Here is a 17490-nt window from a genome sequence, read left to right on the forward strand (position 1 = left end):
ACAGACTAAAAACCTTTGGAAAAACTGAACCAGGGACCAGGTTCTAAATTAAGTTCTGGATGCAAACTACTTATGGTGTAGAATTGTAGTGTTTGTTAAGTCAAGGTTTAGCTAAATCTATCGTGTTAATGTCGTCCAGGTGTGAACAGCAGAGTGGTGTGTTTACTCCTGCGACCAACAGCAGCCCTCATCCCATGCCTCATGCTGAAGCACACAAATGCTGTATTTTGCACATTTATATTGCTGCAAATAAATAAATACTTTTTTTTTTTACTTAACCAAATGTGTGTATAGTGGCTGTTCTTGTATCTGAAAACAAGGATATACTACTCTCCTTAATTGTTTCCACCGTAGGAACTTTCCCCAGGGACTAGGAACCTTTGGAGTGCATTTCCACTGCAGGCACCAGGGTCTAAATTAAGTTCTGGGGACATTATGTTACCCCCCCAAAAGGTCCCTGCTCGGGGGGTAGTACTTTCCAAAAGTACAGGAACTTTTGGGGTGGGGCTTGCTACACCGAACATTTCTGATTGGTCGAGCTCCGACCAGCGGAGCAGAAAGTGGTTTGACCATCTGGATTGATGTGTTGCTGGGTCACAGGTCAGCCTTCTCAACGTTAGCAAGATGATTCTAGTATTTAGCTAAAAAAGCGCTGCTGTGTGTAAGAACAGCCTCACAGAGCTGCTAGCGTGGCTGTAGACTCTTAGTCTTGTTAAATTAGTAATCTTGGAAGCTTGATCTACTACTGTACTTACTTACTGTAAATCTTTCCAGATTAAGTGAATCAAACCAATGTAAAACACACACAGAAATAATACAGGCTATAAAAATATATCACTGACTTAGACTAGATTATTCTCATCCTCCTCATGATTTCCAGTGAAGCACATTCTCACCCCACCTTCCCTTAGATGCAGTGCCTTCATTTTCCACCACTTTCATGCATCAGCTGAAATATGAGATGCAAAGTCTGCTCACTCCCAGGCCATTTTATTAACCAGTCCTATTTGAGGCGTCTACTTCTCACATGAACAACCACGAGAATTTGCCTTTTTCTGCTCCTTTTGATTCCACAACCACAGGCAGGGCTATGTGGGAAAACCACACTAATGGGCTACATACTTGTCCCCTCCACCAGTAAATTCCACATAAAAACCATATGCATTTACATGGTTAATGAGCCAAATCTGAACAATTAGTTTCTGTTATATTGTCACAAGAGATGTCTTGACTTTTTCATATTTGGTTTTTCTGGGCTGCAGATTTTAAAATGACAGAACTGCTAACTTCTCAAGGCTAACACTCGCAAGTTAGCAGATTCTACTGAGTGGACGGCCTGTGTATTAATAACTATATCACTGTGTCACAGTGTCAGTCAGGTCAAAGAATGTAAACATGCACAGTTGACCTAAACTATGTTCATCAGCTGTAGCTACAGCTGGTACTCTTCTCTGATAACCTGATCTCAGAAAACCAGTGCCTCTCTATAATTCATCTACACCCTTTGTACACATGCATGCACGCATTACACACGTACACACCCATGTATGCTTGCAGGCGCACATCCACAACTGTCAACACACACACACACACACAAAGGGCCAGGCTTACAACAAAACTGCGTACAGTCTCTGTTTACATATTTCACGAGTTAGACATGCAGGTCTGAGTCTTAATGGAGAAACGCAGCTGAATTATGGGCCCCGGGGTGCCATGTTTTACTGGTCACATGTATATACGAGCTTAAGGAAGATGCTACTGTGACACACTTCCTCACACACACACACTCACAAGCACCAATACTTGCCCTCTGTCTTTCTCCCACACACACACAAATGCAAAGACATAATTGCTTACTGTGTGTCCACACACACACACACACACTCACAGCTGCAGTTTGTGGTCTCTGATCGACAGGAAGATGTTGAAAAGGCTCATGGGATCTCACCTCGTCAAATGTAAAAGCTTCCAAGGTCTGGCACTCAAGTAGGCTATTATCCTCATATTCAAGAGCCCCCTGTCTCACACCATTAGACACACACACACACACACACACACACTCACATTTGTGCCCCCTCCTAACCACCAGCATTAGGGCAGGAAGGGAAAGAGAGGGGACATTTAATGGTGTGACACCTTTTATGGACGGGACAATGTCGATCAGACAAAAACGGATGAAGGTGAGGGGAATACCATTATCATTTTCTTCTACCTCTTACACTCAAGAGGCAGTGGTGCTTTCGAATGCTCATGTACAAGGCCTCAGAGGTTAAAACACGCCCTTATCTGACTGTCAGCCATGATAAGAGTTGTCTGAATTTGTTGATGATGCTGGCAGAGGAACATTCTGTCCTCTTTTCTCACTGTGCCCCTCGCAATTTCACCATTCATCTTACCTTCAACTCTGCCTCAGTTTTACATCAACTCTCAAAACAAACAATAGAAATGCGCCTCTTGAATAAATGAATGCCTTTATGGCATTTTTAAAGCACACAAGCGACATTTAGAAGTGTCTCCCCAGACCCAAATAAATCAAACCAGAAGCATTCACTCAGGCCAAAGCCATTACACCTTAATAATGCACTATTTTAGCTCCCCTTACAAACACAAACTTTCTTTCCTGTCTTGCAAAATTCCTTGGCTCATTCTGGCGACCTAGTTTAGAGCGCTCGCCTCTGAGCCACAGAGAGTTGGTTCCTTTTGAAGATGCACTGAGCAGCACAGCATGACAAGCCCATTATAGAGCCGGAGGAGGAGAAATCGCTCAATTACCAACTGGCAAGTCTAGAGGGGAAAGCAATGTGCACTATTCACTTAACCATATCAGTTTTTATGACTCAATAATAAATATCCTTAGTTGTTAGGTTGCACACAATAATCTATTCTTTCTCAATGTGTAATATACAGCCTCACAGTTTACATGAATGACCATGTGACAGATACCCTCCAGTGTGGAAGCGCTGGTGGATCTACCATATCTGCTGCTGTATCAGATGGATGCTTCTTGTGCCAGTGCTAGGCAGCATACTTGTAATCATCTCTTTTTATTACACTTTTGTAATAGTGATCATTTGTTGCTGTGCTCATAAACACACCTTCACACTATCTGACAAATTTTCCTGGCTCATGGAAAGTTGCACAAGGCGGAATTAGAGTGTAATAAATGTGAGATAATGACTACAAGAGGCATGAAGAAAACCACAGGCTGTTGTGTATAAAGTAATGGTAAAGTCACAAACATGTATTCAGTGCCACCACATATAGCTTAAGTGGCTTTGGAAAGTATTCTGACTTTTTGCACACTTTATTGTATTGTAGATTTAATTTAAAATGGATTAAACTGACTTTTTTTGGCAATTCATTCTACACACAATAACCCTTTACTTCTTATTTACATAAGTATTCAGAGCCTTTATTCAGCACTTTGGAGAAGCACCTTTGGCTGCAAATACAGCTTCAAGTCTTGGGTTAAGGTCTGGTCATGACAGAAAGGGACAGCGCGACATACATTTGTGCGTCTTCGTGAAAGTATGTGGTTCTAGAAGCTTGTTGATGGAGTGACAACTCGCAGGGCTAGTTGGTGAACTACTGTACCTGGAGCGTTAACCGCCAAGCCTCCAGGAAGTGCTCCAGGCTTTGAAGCCAGTTTGACATAGTGGCAATTACAACTTCTGGGTACATCACGTGATGCACACTGGCCCAAAAAGACTTTTATCCATAGACTGACATTGTGAAAGAAGCGGCTGTAAAACAGTGGATACATTTATTTGAGTATCACAACCCCCGCGAAATGACTCGTTTCATCATCAGAATTTGATCCATTCGGTCAGATACCATTTGGAACGTCTAGAAGAGACGCACAATTAAATCATTTTATCCCCATTCAAGTTAGCGGAGGGCTGAACCAGAAGTTAGCTGGCTCGGCGGCGAACCACCTGGCAGTTTCTCCCATTCTTCCTGATTGATCCTCTCAAGCTCAGGCAGATTGGATGGAGAACTTCTGAGAACAGATGTTCTCTGGTGTTGTGGCCGTTTTACCTTACTCCAAATAGGACACTTAAACTGTGAAGTAAGTAGTTTTGACTTGTGTCCCACTGAATTAAATCCATCTTAGTCTTCTCACAAGGCCAGGAGGTAGGGAAAACGTTGAATGCGGGTTTATTTGAAAATAGATTACAACATCACGGCAGATGATTCTTATCCATTACCGACTTGATGTTCTATTCCTACTTACATGACACTAGCTACATGTTGTTACACTCTCACACAGTATGACGCTTTTTCTACCCATGTGCACTACAAACTCCCATATTGCATCACCTGTTGTAAATAACAAATTATCTACCTGTATTCTAACACTTCAAAAAAGAATAATAGCAAATATAACATAACCTTAGCATAGTGCAAATATAACACACTATTCAAAATATACATAAACTGTTGTATGATCTTAAACAACATATTACCAAATACAATTATAAGGATATTCAGAGACTGAAGTCACCCCAGCACTGTCTTGGCTGTATGCTTTGGGTCACTGTCATGCTGGGGGTGAACCTTCTCGCCAGTCTGAGGTCATGTGCACTCTGGAGCAGGTTTTCTTCAAGGACCTCTCTGTATTTGGATGCATTCAGCCTTCCCTCAATTCTGACCAGAAGCCCCACCACGCTTCACAGTAGGGATGTATTAGCCAGGTGATGAGCAGGATCCTCATGATCTTTAAGTGAGTCCTTTAAGTACCCTTTGACAAACTCCAGGGCTGTAGTCATACCCCTTTTACTCAGGAGTGGCTTCTGTCCAGCCATTTTACTTTAACAGCCTGATTGACAAAGTGCTTCTGAGATGGATGTCCTTCTGGCAGGCCCTCCCACCTCAGCAGAGGACTTCTGAAGCTCTGATACAGTGACCATTAGCTTCTTGTTCACCTTCCTGACCAAGGCCCTTCTTGCCTGATTACTGAGCTTACCGTCTATGTGTATAGTACAATATTTGAAGATAACAGTCAGTGTGATTTGTTGTTTGTTCTTGTGCAGTTTATGTACTGTTGCACAGAGGCACGTCTGCAGCGCTTATTCAGCATCAAGAACATATCAGTGATCTTTTGACCTGATAAAGGGATAATGGTTGAGTAAAATAACACAAGTGTGCATGCAAATACACTTGAGCAAACACACCCACACAAGTGCATGAAGGCATTCACAGAAGCAATCAGGCAGTACATGCAGTACAGTAGATGCAACCAGGCTGCACTGATGAATCTGCAAACACACACACACGCACACGCATGCACAGACACAGTTAAGCCTCTGCACATGCACACCTCAATGCACGTATGCACACAAATATGTGATGGACACAAACACTCGCACAAATACACACACACACACACACACACACACACACAAATCCCTTGTACAACAATAGTGAAATATTAATCCAGGCTCACAGGCGGACTCTTCCTCAGTAAGATGAGTGGTGAAGTGGGCCGGCGAGACGAGAAACAACACCCGACAGTAACCTACATATCAGGAGGTTTCCCTGCTGGACCACCAGGTTGTTTCACATTAAAACCGCTCCACTTATTTTACCATATTTCATTGCACTATTATAATTTAGTAACTGTCCTCTGGCTGTTTTTACGCTGTGCAGCCTGGCATGGAAGATGAAAAGAAAGCTGTGTGTTAAAACAGAATAAAATCAGTGTGACAAACTGCCACGACAGCCCTCTAAATCAGTTTATGATCCTGAAAAATAGTCATTTGACAAAGCAGATTCCTGAAGAGAACTGGAAGCACACCAGTCTGTGTTGCTGCGGCACTATCTCATCACACACAGATTCAATGTGACACAATGTTTATACAGTCTGTATGTGATAGGATGCTGCAGCTCAAACTGTGTTTGATTCACCAGAACATCTTTCATTCTCTGTGTATGAGATGTCACTGTTACTGCTTCAATAGCTCTGTCATCATCAGTGGTTTTCAACATCTGCACCATCAGAGAAGTGTTTCATTTACTATAACATGGCATATAAGGGTATAGGGTATGGGCGCGTGATGCATATGTGTTTGATGCAAGAGGGTCCACGTGCATTTGAGATGACTTCAGCATGCAAGAGAAAATGCCTATTTGTTTTGTCTGTGTGGCATATTGCATGCTTAACTGAAACAAAGAAAAGAGATTGAGGAACGCGCAGCCTCATTGTGCAGCCGAGTATAAGCTTCACAGCCTTATGGAGGCAGTTTTACGGACATTAGCTAGAGCCAAAAGTGGGCTACATCGTGCATTTGTAATCAGAGCAGAGTTTTTACTCCCTGAAAAGCTCCTTACCTCAGTGAAGAGGGAGAAAAGACAGAAGAGGATGAAAGCAGAACTGAAATAAGGAAATAAAGGGCTGTCATTGTTTGTGAGAATGTTGCTGTTGTGTGCATTATTTACATGGTCTGAACACCCTGAGTGTGTTTCTGTCTCTGTATCGGTTTGGGCTGCTCCTGGCTCTTCCTGTCTGTCTTTGTTCCAGGCTGTTTTAAGATGGAGGAAGAGATCTGGTCAATTTGTGAAATTGAGGTTTTCTCCATAGGAGGTTTTCAGCCATTTTACCGTCTCAGCGGGGGAATCAGCGCCTGAATCAACTTGAATTCAACTTGACTTGTAAAAGCATCAGGCCTATCTTTATCCTCTGGGAACTGCTCTACTGGGACAGCCATGCTTAGTACAGATGAAGCCATCGAGCAAGTTTTTTCAACACTGTCAAATAAACAAAACAAAACAACTGGCACAAACACACTGTAGCCTACTTGGCTGGTTGTTGTCTCTATTAGATACTTTCCCACATTTCATTTCAAATGACAGCTGCTCATGACCGTTTTACTGTATCGCTGAGTACCAGCTGTGGTCCAACGGTCCACTCTGAGAGACAACTGGCACACACACACACACACACACACACACACACACACACACATTCTCTATGCACATGAGGCCCCGTGACCAATCGTCATAATGACTCTAGTAGCACATGAGGAGGCGATCGAGGCACACGTGGAGATCATCACTATACAGATTTCTCAGAAACAACTCTGCTAAAGGCAACACTTGTAGAGGCCAGCCGTAACTGATTTTTACTTGCAATTCATCTCCTCATCTCTTAAAATTCAACAGAAATTTGAATTCTCTGAATTTTTGTGTAAGGAAATAGAAACTTTAATGAATCAGTTATTGTGCATATTGTTTTCATTTTCAAAAGAGGATAAAACCTGCTTTTCGTTCATGTTATTTCAACACCTGCTGAAATGGTAAATAGCTGCATTTATACAGCACCTATCTTTGAACTCTGCCTTCATTTTGATCTCAACTACACACCTGTAACGTTTCGTGACTGCATCTTGCACGGTTGTGACGCTATCGCGTTGACAAAATCTGTCCACAGACAGACAGACAAACATAGAAACACCCGGCAAAGTACTCAAAACCGCTTCTGTGGTAGTTCCCGCTACAGTAGGTGTCTCCAGGACCACATTTTGCCAAAATGACACACACACAGACTCCTAAGGTGAACACAATAACAGCCACATGCTGACGCAGCTGGTAAATATGAGAACCTGCTAATACGGGAGACAGGGTGGAAAGAAGAAGATGATTACGAATGAAATGAGGCTGATGTTATGACAGGAGAGGACAGGTACAGAGAGGAATGTGCTGGTTCATTATCTGACTCAACAATCAGCAGTTTGTGTGCTTTGATTGGGCTTACGTGTGTGTGTTTTGGACTTCATGAGTAAGTGTTAGTTCCTGGTAGAAGCAGTCACACAAAAGGAAGTAGAATCATGATTCCATGGTATTTTAGTTCTGGTTAAGCCAACACAAAAGGCTGCTGTGGAAACAAATGAACAGAGAAGTGGAGGATAGATCAGGTGGATCAGTCAACACTGAGCTAGTATCGTGGTGCTTTTCACGTAGGGAGAGCTGGTTAATAGGTCACTAGTTTACAGGTCATATGTTCAGCTGTAAAGATCCAATACCACTGTCGGTCCCATCAGCTCCATTGATGTGTCGCGTCTGGCCTCCAGGCTTCTGCCTCATTAGAGCTGCTAAAGGACACAGGATGAAAACACAGTGGTTTTGGATGTTTTTCGCCATTGTAATACAAATCACTTGTCATTTACAACACAACTAACCATTTTACTACTGTAGTTTAGGATGTGCACTCCACTCACAACTCACAACCTAACACACAACGATAACGCAACAAAAATAAATGCAGACTTGATGTTCACTGTAATGGAGTACAAAATACTGTAAATAAATAAATAAATAAATAAAAGAACCGAAGGACAAAAAAAAAGGAACTGTATAGCCTGCACATTGGGTTTTGGTTGAGTTTTAAAATCCCTAAACAAAAACAAATCAAACAAAGAAATAAAGTGAAATAGCAATTATTGTTATATTTATTTCCTTTATGCATTTAGGGTTTAGGGTTAGGGTCATAATTACATAAAAAAAAAATGCTAAAAGGACAATTACTTAACTTTTTGCATTTAATAACATAATTGTTTTTCATTGAAACATCAATTTTCCATGCCATATTACAATCAAATCAAAACACAGAAAACAAAGTGAAGAGATAATTGCACTTCATTGTTGTGCAGCAGCGAGCCGAATAGACTTGCCAAAACTAAATGCAATGCATTCATTTTCATGAAGAAGTCAAAGGAGCTTTTTTTGTCTGTGCCAAAATGAACTTTTTAGCCATATTTCTACAAGATGGACTGGCACAAATTTTGGTACAGGCACTCAAGTTTCCGAGAGGATGAATCGTATTGACTTTGGTGATCCAGTGACTTTTTCTCTAGCGCCACCAGCATGTCAAAATATGACTTTGTTTGGTTTCAAACAAAATACCTGCCCATGTTTTAATGCTAATTAGCAAATGCTAGCCTGCTAATATGCTAAAATAAGTCGGAACCATGGTAAATGTTATACCTGCGAAACATCAGCATTTAGCATTGTCATTGTGAGCATGTTAGCATGCTGGTGTTAGCAAATTAGCTCAAAGCACTGCTGTGCCTGAACACAACCTCACAGAGCCGCTAGCATGCCATACCAGTTTCCACGTGGGTCAGTGGGAAGTAAATGTCCCTTTTTGGAAGTCTTGTTTGCTCTTTTCTTTTCATTATATACATTCACAATTTTTGGAAAGGGACAATGTTTGGTTTTGTTGTCTGTCACCTGGTAATAGTGTTCTTACAAAACATTTAATATTTCATTTCTTCTTTTCTTTCCATGTTTACAATCAAAAATCAGAGGTCATGGATTTGATTCACAAATTGATGTTTATTGTCATAAAGCCTTAAAATAATCAGTATCTATATTATAAGTTATATATAAATACCACAACCGAATCTTCATTTGCGTTATGGTCTGTTATGAATCTGACGTGGCAGGAGACCTGAAAGTTGGAAAAAAACAGCAGCGTGGGAGAATTCCTATATTGTAGTTATGATGTTAGTCAGTCATGATGAGATGGGGATTTTTCATTCAGTCAGAGGTTAGGTAAACATTAAGCCTCTGGAACCCAACTCTCTTTCTCTTTCTCTCTCATACTTGCCAGTCACATTTTGTGTGCGCTTGGCAGCCTTCATAGGCGGGTAAACTCATGTTTACTCACTCACATGTTTCTACTGATTGCTGCTGTGGAGCCGCTGGCCAGAGATTGTGCTTTGGCTGCAGATGGACGTGTGAATTCCCTTCCAAACATAAAAAAAATCCTTCACACTGCTTTTAAGATTTGCTGACGTATATTCGAATCAAATTTTCCTTTCTTCCATTTTGCTTTTTTCCCTTGTTGAATGTCCTGTCAAGAGAGTGCAGTTATTTAGACTCCCGTTTCCACATTCTGTCCTCCCTCACAGGCACTCTCTACTGAATGAAAGAGAATTTACATGAGAGCAAAGGACTGTGGAGGATCCAAACACAGCCTGCGGGGCATGTCTGCTTGGTGTTTGCACGTGGGACTGTTGTCGTGTCAAAGTCCAGCAGATCTGTTCCCAGATTGATTAGTTGAGTCTGAGGCCTTTAAACCCACAGGTCAGTCCACCTCTGGTCTGGAAAGTCTTCACATGAGTCCAGGCACCATGACTGAGTCATAAAAATGTCAGGACAAATTAGTTAGATTTACAGAAAGAGAAATATAAAACAAAAAGAAAATGTTTAAGAAAATACTAAATTTAGTAATGTAGGGAATCGTAAAATGCAGACAAAAACAACTTATTGGGGCAAGCAGTACAAGCCTGCTAGGGCTTCCCAAAAGAAATTTCTATTTCACATAAATAATTACCAACGATTGTCTCTGAGTCCCAAAATAAGCACAGAAATTAGCCCCCTGGATTAGCTATTGTAGCTAAAAACAAAGGGATCTACTTCCAGGGCACCTTGCTGGCTAACGAAACATCAGATGGTTTGGGGTGGTGTTGATTTACGGTGTGTATATGCTGGAGAAGTAGTAGCAAATGAGAAAAGATTGTTTATGTTATTGTCCTCTAATGAAATTCAAGAAAAGTAAGTGCAATGGCTGGTTATCTAGTGTACTGTTAAGGGGACGATCGTGAGTCATTTCACTGTGAAATTTTCCAAACAAAAGTATGCAGACAAGGATCTAAATTCAATAGCTTATAGCTAATGCAGGGGTTTAATTTTTGTGTTTACTTTAAAATGATTTATGTTAAATTTAAGTTTGGAACGCTTCAGGAGGCTTGTGCTCCTACAATATATGCTTTTCCTAGACTCTGCATTTCCCTGTGTGCAAAGTTAGCTGTAGTCCGAATGTCTACAATTATGAGAATAAGAATCAGGTTGAAGATTACTGGAATTTACCTTTAACACTAGTTCTGCTAGTTCTGTTACTTATGTCTAACTGCCACATTTCCTAACCCCGTGGGTGATAGTCCATGAAATAGAAAACATTTCAAGAGTAAGTAATAATTTTCGTTGGTGAGGTTGCACTGTGGTGCTGAGTGTGTCTTTTAGGCTTTTACACACCACTTTATAAGCAAAATAAATTATTGACAATGTCTCTTTGCACTTATCCTCCTTAAAGAGTCTTGATGTGGTTCCTGTGAGGATGTGTGTGTGTGTTTGTGTTTGAGAGTGCGTGTTATAGTTCAAATGCAACTCAAATGTGTGTTTTATGTGCATGTGTGTGTGTGTGTTAAGAAATGTCTTTGCTGTGGTCTGTGTGTACGTCAGTGTTGGGAAACATCCACAGTCCATCTCTTTAAAACTCAGCTTACACACACGCATTTTCACATGCGTAACACTCTTAATCACAACGCCCCCTCATACTTTCCACCTCATCCTCCCACGTTGTCATCTCTTGTGGGGAAACACAGGACTTATATGTGTGCTGGTAGACAGTCAATTTACCAGACATCTTGCACAATGCAGGTACTCTTTTGTGCTTTTACTCTTAGAGGAATTCACACCATCATAATTTTGTGTGTTAGCATGCTAACGTTTGCTAATTAGCACTAAACACAAAGTACAGCTGAGGCTGATGGGAATGTCATGTACTTTTTAAGGTATTTTGGTCATAAACCAAAGTATTTGATCTGATTGTAGCGCTAGATGAAAAGTCTGGGGATTACCAAAGTCAGTAGGATACACTGTCTGTGAACCATGAATGTATCACAAAATTTCATAGCAGTATGCCCAATAGCGGTTGAGATATTTCAATTTGGACCAAAGTGGTGAGTTGACAGATGGACGCTGCCATCCCTAGAGCACGCATGGGTAAAACAACTGTCAACAAGTTAAATAAATCACAGAGAAAGGTTTTAATGCCATAATGTGTGTCATAATGTTGGAATTGGTCAATTAGTTTTAATCAAAAATAGCAAAATGATAACACATAAGGAGGAGGTTGGGGTGCTAGGGGGAACTGCAGCAGCAAGCAGCATTGGCATGAGGGCATCAGCAGAGCAATAGCGAAGGGTCATTATATATATAGTTATATATATTATAGTTGACTAGTCAGCTGACACAGCTGGTGAGTGAGCCAGTGATTGTGTAGCATGAATGAAACACCTGATGTGTTCATAACAGAAGTTATCTCATTGCACTTTTCCTATCGAGCAGGTCTAGCCTGTACTCTTTATAATATTATTTACAGAGACCCAACAAATCCCACCATGAGAATGCACTTGGCGACAGTGGCAAGGAAAAACGTCCTTTAAGGGGGCACAATGCAAATACCACCTAGAATTATTTTTTTTTTTAAATAGTACAATAGTAATTGTAGTGTTAACATTAATAAATTAGTAATAACAGGAATAACAGCTATAGGAAAAATAATGTCAGTATTAGTAACAGAGCCAATAACAACAACTGTAGCAGCAGTTGTCGAGCAGGAACACGGGGGCAGCAGGTGGCCCACAACCACAGATCCAGACTCTGCAGCTCCGGAGGCAGAAACTAACACTATGCTTCATCAAGAGTAAAGGTTGAATGCTGCAAATGAACTGGTTATAAACTGGATTCACACATTGATGTTTGGCTTAGATCCAAAAAAACATGCAGTGAATCATTTGTTCAGAGTCAAGAAAAGCAGCAAGTTGGTCTAAATTAAATTGGATTTACAATTGGTTCCATTGGTTTTTCAACAGTTTTTGACTGGTCTTCATTGCAATTTTTCAACATATTGTCTGTTTAGCGTGCTAGATGGATTGAACCACAGCAGCAACTTAAGTGTCAGCAAAAGTGTGGTTTACAAGGGATGGAAAACATCATTTCATTGTCATTTCTACTCAAATCAAGAGAGATGCATTGGTTTGCCTTGAAAAACATAGAATAGCTTCTCACTGCAGGCTGCAGAGTTGACCAAAAGACTGAAGACAAAGACAATAAGCTCTTCAATTCACTGCTCCACACACTTGGACCACTGCAGCCCAGAAATCTCACAACACCAAAGATTCATCTGTACAGGAAATCAAACCTGTCATTATGTTAGTTTTAATTGCTGCAGAAGAGTTTTGACATTTCACAGTAAAACTTTAATGGCAACAGCTAGATTATTTTAAATTTTTTACACATGGACCTATGTGAATGTGTTTACTGTCACCAGCCACATTTAAAAGCCTGAAATGAGACTGAGGGTATTTGCGGTTTGATCCTGTCTGAGGCTGGCTGGATGGTGTCCAAACGTATAGAGGAGCATAAACAAAACAAGAGTTTGCTGTGTGTTTAGGAATTAGGAAGCATCCAAAAGCTGATATGATTTAGATGAACAGATAAGCGAAGCAACGCAGTGCTCTGCAACAACACGTTAAGCTAACACAGACAACCCAGTTTTGTTTTCCCATGGGATATACGGTAGGTCCCAGTGAAAGACACACACACACGCACACACGCACACACACACACAAATATAGTCAAAAACAGAGATCCCATCTGCCCCAGCGCCTTAATCAGCTTATCACTCCCTGCACTGAGGCCGTTCAGAATGACTATATCAAGCTTTGACATACATTAGTGGTACAACTGGGATCAAGCAATATACAGCTCCTAAGCGAGCACCCCTGTCACACACACACACACACACACACACACACACACACACACATTCACATGTCCAACAGACTAAAGCTGACACACTCCAAACATGCACACAAACCCAAATTTGGACTTAAGTATGCATGCATGCAAACAAAACACACTGCCACACGTGTTTTCATCCCAGAAAGATTGGAAACGTCATCTGCGTGTGAGTACCATGAAAATCATTAAACATGCAAACACACTCAGAGCAGAGCGCTTCCTGCTTAGAAAAACAACACAAACAAGACCAAGACACGCAACAGAGCATGCACAGGCATATACAAACTGTTTGTGTGTGTTGGTGTGTGTTTGTTTGTATTCTGACAGGATGCCAAAGTCCAGCTGATCTCTCAGTAAATATGGACATATGGTCAGCCTCTGTGGGGAGAGACAGAGTATGAGGATGACACAGAGATGGTTCTTGGCGTGTTTTCCTCATCTGTCCACAGGGAGACCGCAGCAGGCGGAGACATCTTATCCTCTCAGGACATGTGTTCCTTTCCCAAAGCTGAAGCGTTTAGCCTTTTTGACTCTTCTCATCACCCCGGGGAACAGGTCAGAGGTGTCCACTCTTGGTTATGTAACGATGAGACTGTTACGAGATGAAAACAAGGGAATTGTCCTGCCAGACTGACTAGTTACTTATGTAAGTTCCACAGAGCAGTTTGAAGGAGTGATGTGAAATGTGTACATCATGTAGTAAGTTGGTCAAAACAAAAACAAAAACTGTGACAGCTTGGAACAAAACCTGGCAGCTACAGACTCTCATCTTTTCATATCTGCGTCAAAACCCTTGATTTTCGCTCTGCTTTGCTACATCAGCGCTCGAGTCAAGTTCACTCGGAAGTTAACAAATGAAGATTTGAAATGCATTTTTAATTGTTATGCGTCCTATTTAGGAAAGACAAGTTTACTTTTCAGCACTATAGAGAATCCAGTCTCGTCTTTTTCCTGTTCATATTTACACTGTAAACAATAAAGGAAAACATAATGCCAAAAACAATCTAAAACTATTTTTTTTCTCAACCAAGGACATATTGATATGTCATTGATTGGTATCAATATATGCCATTCATTTCCCAGCAATAACCATTTAATCAAATGGTGCATATCTCTTTTTGGAATGCTATTTGAATGCATAATGCTAAAAAATATTAGCTCATCATTACTGCGGTGTTAATTTTATCAAAACTATTCTAGCTAAGACAGAAAATATTCAATCAATGACCTTTTCCCAACTAAATGAGACTACAACTAAATATCAAGGACTTTAACTAAATGTATTACAAAACGTATTACAATTGTTTCATTCAATGACCTGCATGTATATATGGAACCACACATTGTATGCTCTTGACTCATAAAACAGTATTCTCCAACTCCAAAACTGTTTGATTTAGCTGCTTGATCTATTGCACTGATAAGCTGGATCTTATTTCAGTAACATTATGTCTCTGCCAGTAGGCCACTGTTAGCTAATGTTACCGCTTCTTGAAAGGAAAAAATGCATGGACTAAATTAATCTATAATCCCACTGAAAATTAGACAAGAAGCAGCAAAAAAAAAAAAACAGCTAGGAAAAAACATGCAGGCCAGCTGGCTGACATTTATAAAAAGGTAAGCTAACGTAACTCTATCAAGGGCTGTGGATGTGGCAGTAACAGCGATGTTAGTTTCAGTCGGCTATCATTCTTGTTTACAGGCCGTCGTTAGGAATGAGTGCAGGATAAATGAAGGCTGTCAACTATCTAATTCTATATGTTTACTAAAGGAAGACACATAATTGCTTTATAATGTTATCGGACCTCTTAGCTGCTCGTCTCAAGCGAAGCCCAGACACTTTCTAATACAGCTTCTGAACGATCATGAGAGCACAGTTAGTTAGTTACGATAATGCTAAGTGTGCAAGAGCAACTGTGAGTGAGCAGCTCATTGAAATTATTTTATTTTTAAGAGCTGCTTGTGCACAACAAAAATAAGAGTACAATTTTGGCGTCTTAAACGAGACTAAAATTAACAAGAATTAAACAAAAACAAATGTGTTTTTGTTCAGAGGAAAAACTGCCTCCTGATTTAATTTCAATGCAAATTAAGAGTCAGTGCAGAGCTGCTGAAGCCCCAGAGATGCACAGCTGCTCCAAGGCTGAGGTTATTTGCTCTTCTAATAAAAGCTGACACATTACTTACCGAAATGCATAAACTCACTTTCACTCTAGCAGCATCCGTCTAGTTGCCCTCAATATCTCTCTGTTCATCCCATTTCTACCTTCAACCAACCTCCTCTCTCGTCCTCCTCCATTTCCGAGCCTTTAAACTGCTGTGATCTGTCCGCATCTCTTTCTCCCCTCAGTGTTGCTGGCTGTTAATCAGAATTGCCTGGGACATCAGGCGGCTGCTGTCATGATGCCCAGCCCTAGGCTCCAGGCAGCAATATCTATCATTTGCAACAACGGGCTCCACTCCACCACATTTCTCCAATCCTCTAGCCACCCACATCCTTAAAACCATTAAATTGCGGGAGCAGTAAATCAAGGCCACGTTCTGGAGATCATGCCTGCGATGATGTCATGATGTGAAGGGACTGTGATTTCTGACAAGCGAGGCCACTGGAGAGTGGTCGCAGGCCTGAAGGAGGCACGAGCCTCAATCCAGCTGTCTGAAGCTCTATGATTTCATAACTCAAATGGAAACCGCCAAATATCCAAAGTGCTCATCAGTGTCTGTGCAGGGAAAACAAGCACAAGAAGGAAAAGTTGGTGGTGATGGTGAATCAGATCCCAGACTGTTCAGACACCCAGGGTGGTTTAGTACTCTTGAGTTGAAAAGATGTGGGTGTTGACCAGGCTCGTAGGGTCTAACAAAAGATGCTATCAAGTTGCATTATGGGAAATGAAGGATCCAGCGTTTCTGGACAATACTAGGGACTAAAAGTCAGGATACCTCGGCCTCAGCTGCTATGATTTTGACTATTTTCTTTTTGATCTTTCTCTCACAAGTACCCTAAGGTTATGGAAGTACACTACGAAACCGCTGGAGTACCTCTTTAAAGAATACACCACTGAATACTCAAATACTCACCACCTGTATGTTTGAAAAAAGTGGCTTTGAAAGGTTTGTAGCTTGTTCTTTGGTGGAGGCAGGCAGATATATCAACTTCTCAAACTACTCCTGCAGCATAATCTACTTCTCTGTCATCAAACATGTGCTACTTGTATCCTTTAATCTTTATCTGTGACCTACAAACTCTCCGAGTCACCTTTTAAACCTACAGGAGGTAAAAACGTGATACTCAAAAGAGATTTTTAGTGGAGTATTTCTTTAATATTCCCAGTGTATTTTTGTGTTTTTGCCTAAACTTACAGTGCTATGAACGCATACATTTTCAGTATGGACAGCTTCAGTAAAATAGCAAGCCAAAGTACACCTTCCATACCCATTCATTTTACACTCCTTGCCCTCCAACTGTGTGTTTAATTGAGCAGTAGCTCTCTTAAAGAGGATCCAGATCTCTGAAAGAAGGTGTGGTGCTGGGAAGAAGTGGGGGGGGGGGGGGGGGGCTCGACAACAGACTTCCAGACTGCAGTCAGTGGGCACACCGTCATATTACAACTTCTGCAATTTCATGTGAGTGACTAAATGAGAGACTACAAGTCCAAGAGTAGAGTGAGAGTTTGTGTGTCCACATTTTGCCATCTAAATAATGTAGCAGTCGGACTCTCATAAGAACACGATCAAAGTAAACAAAAACCATCCAGGGGAGCTCAGTGAAAGTGTGTGTGTCAATTATTGATGCTGAAACAGGCCAAACACCTGCCTCTGCTGAACTGGACCCGCACCAGATTTCAGATTATAAACCAAGGACTTGGCAGCAGCACTTCATGAAGAAATTAGAGGAGTGGC

Source organism: Siniperca chuatsi, linkage group LG10 (assembly GCF_020085105.1).
Source record: "Siniperca chuatsi isolate FFG_IHB_CAS linkage group LG10, ASM2008510v1, whole genome shotgun sequence".
NCBI classification, from domain to species: domain Eukaryota; kingdom Metazoa; phylum Chordata; class Actinopteri; order Centrarchiformes; family Sinipercidae; genus Siniperca; species Siniperca chuatsi.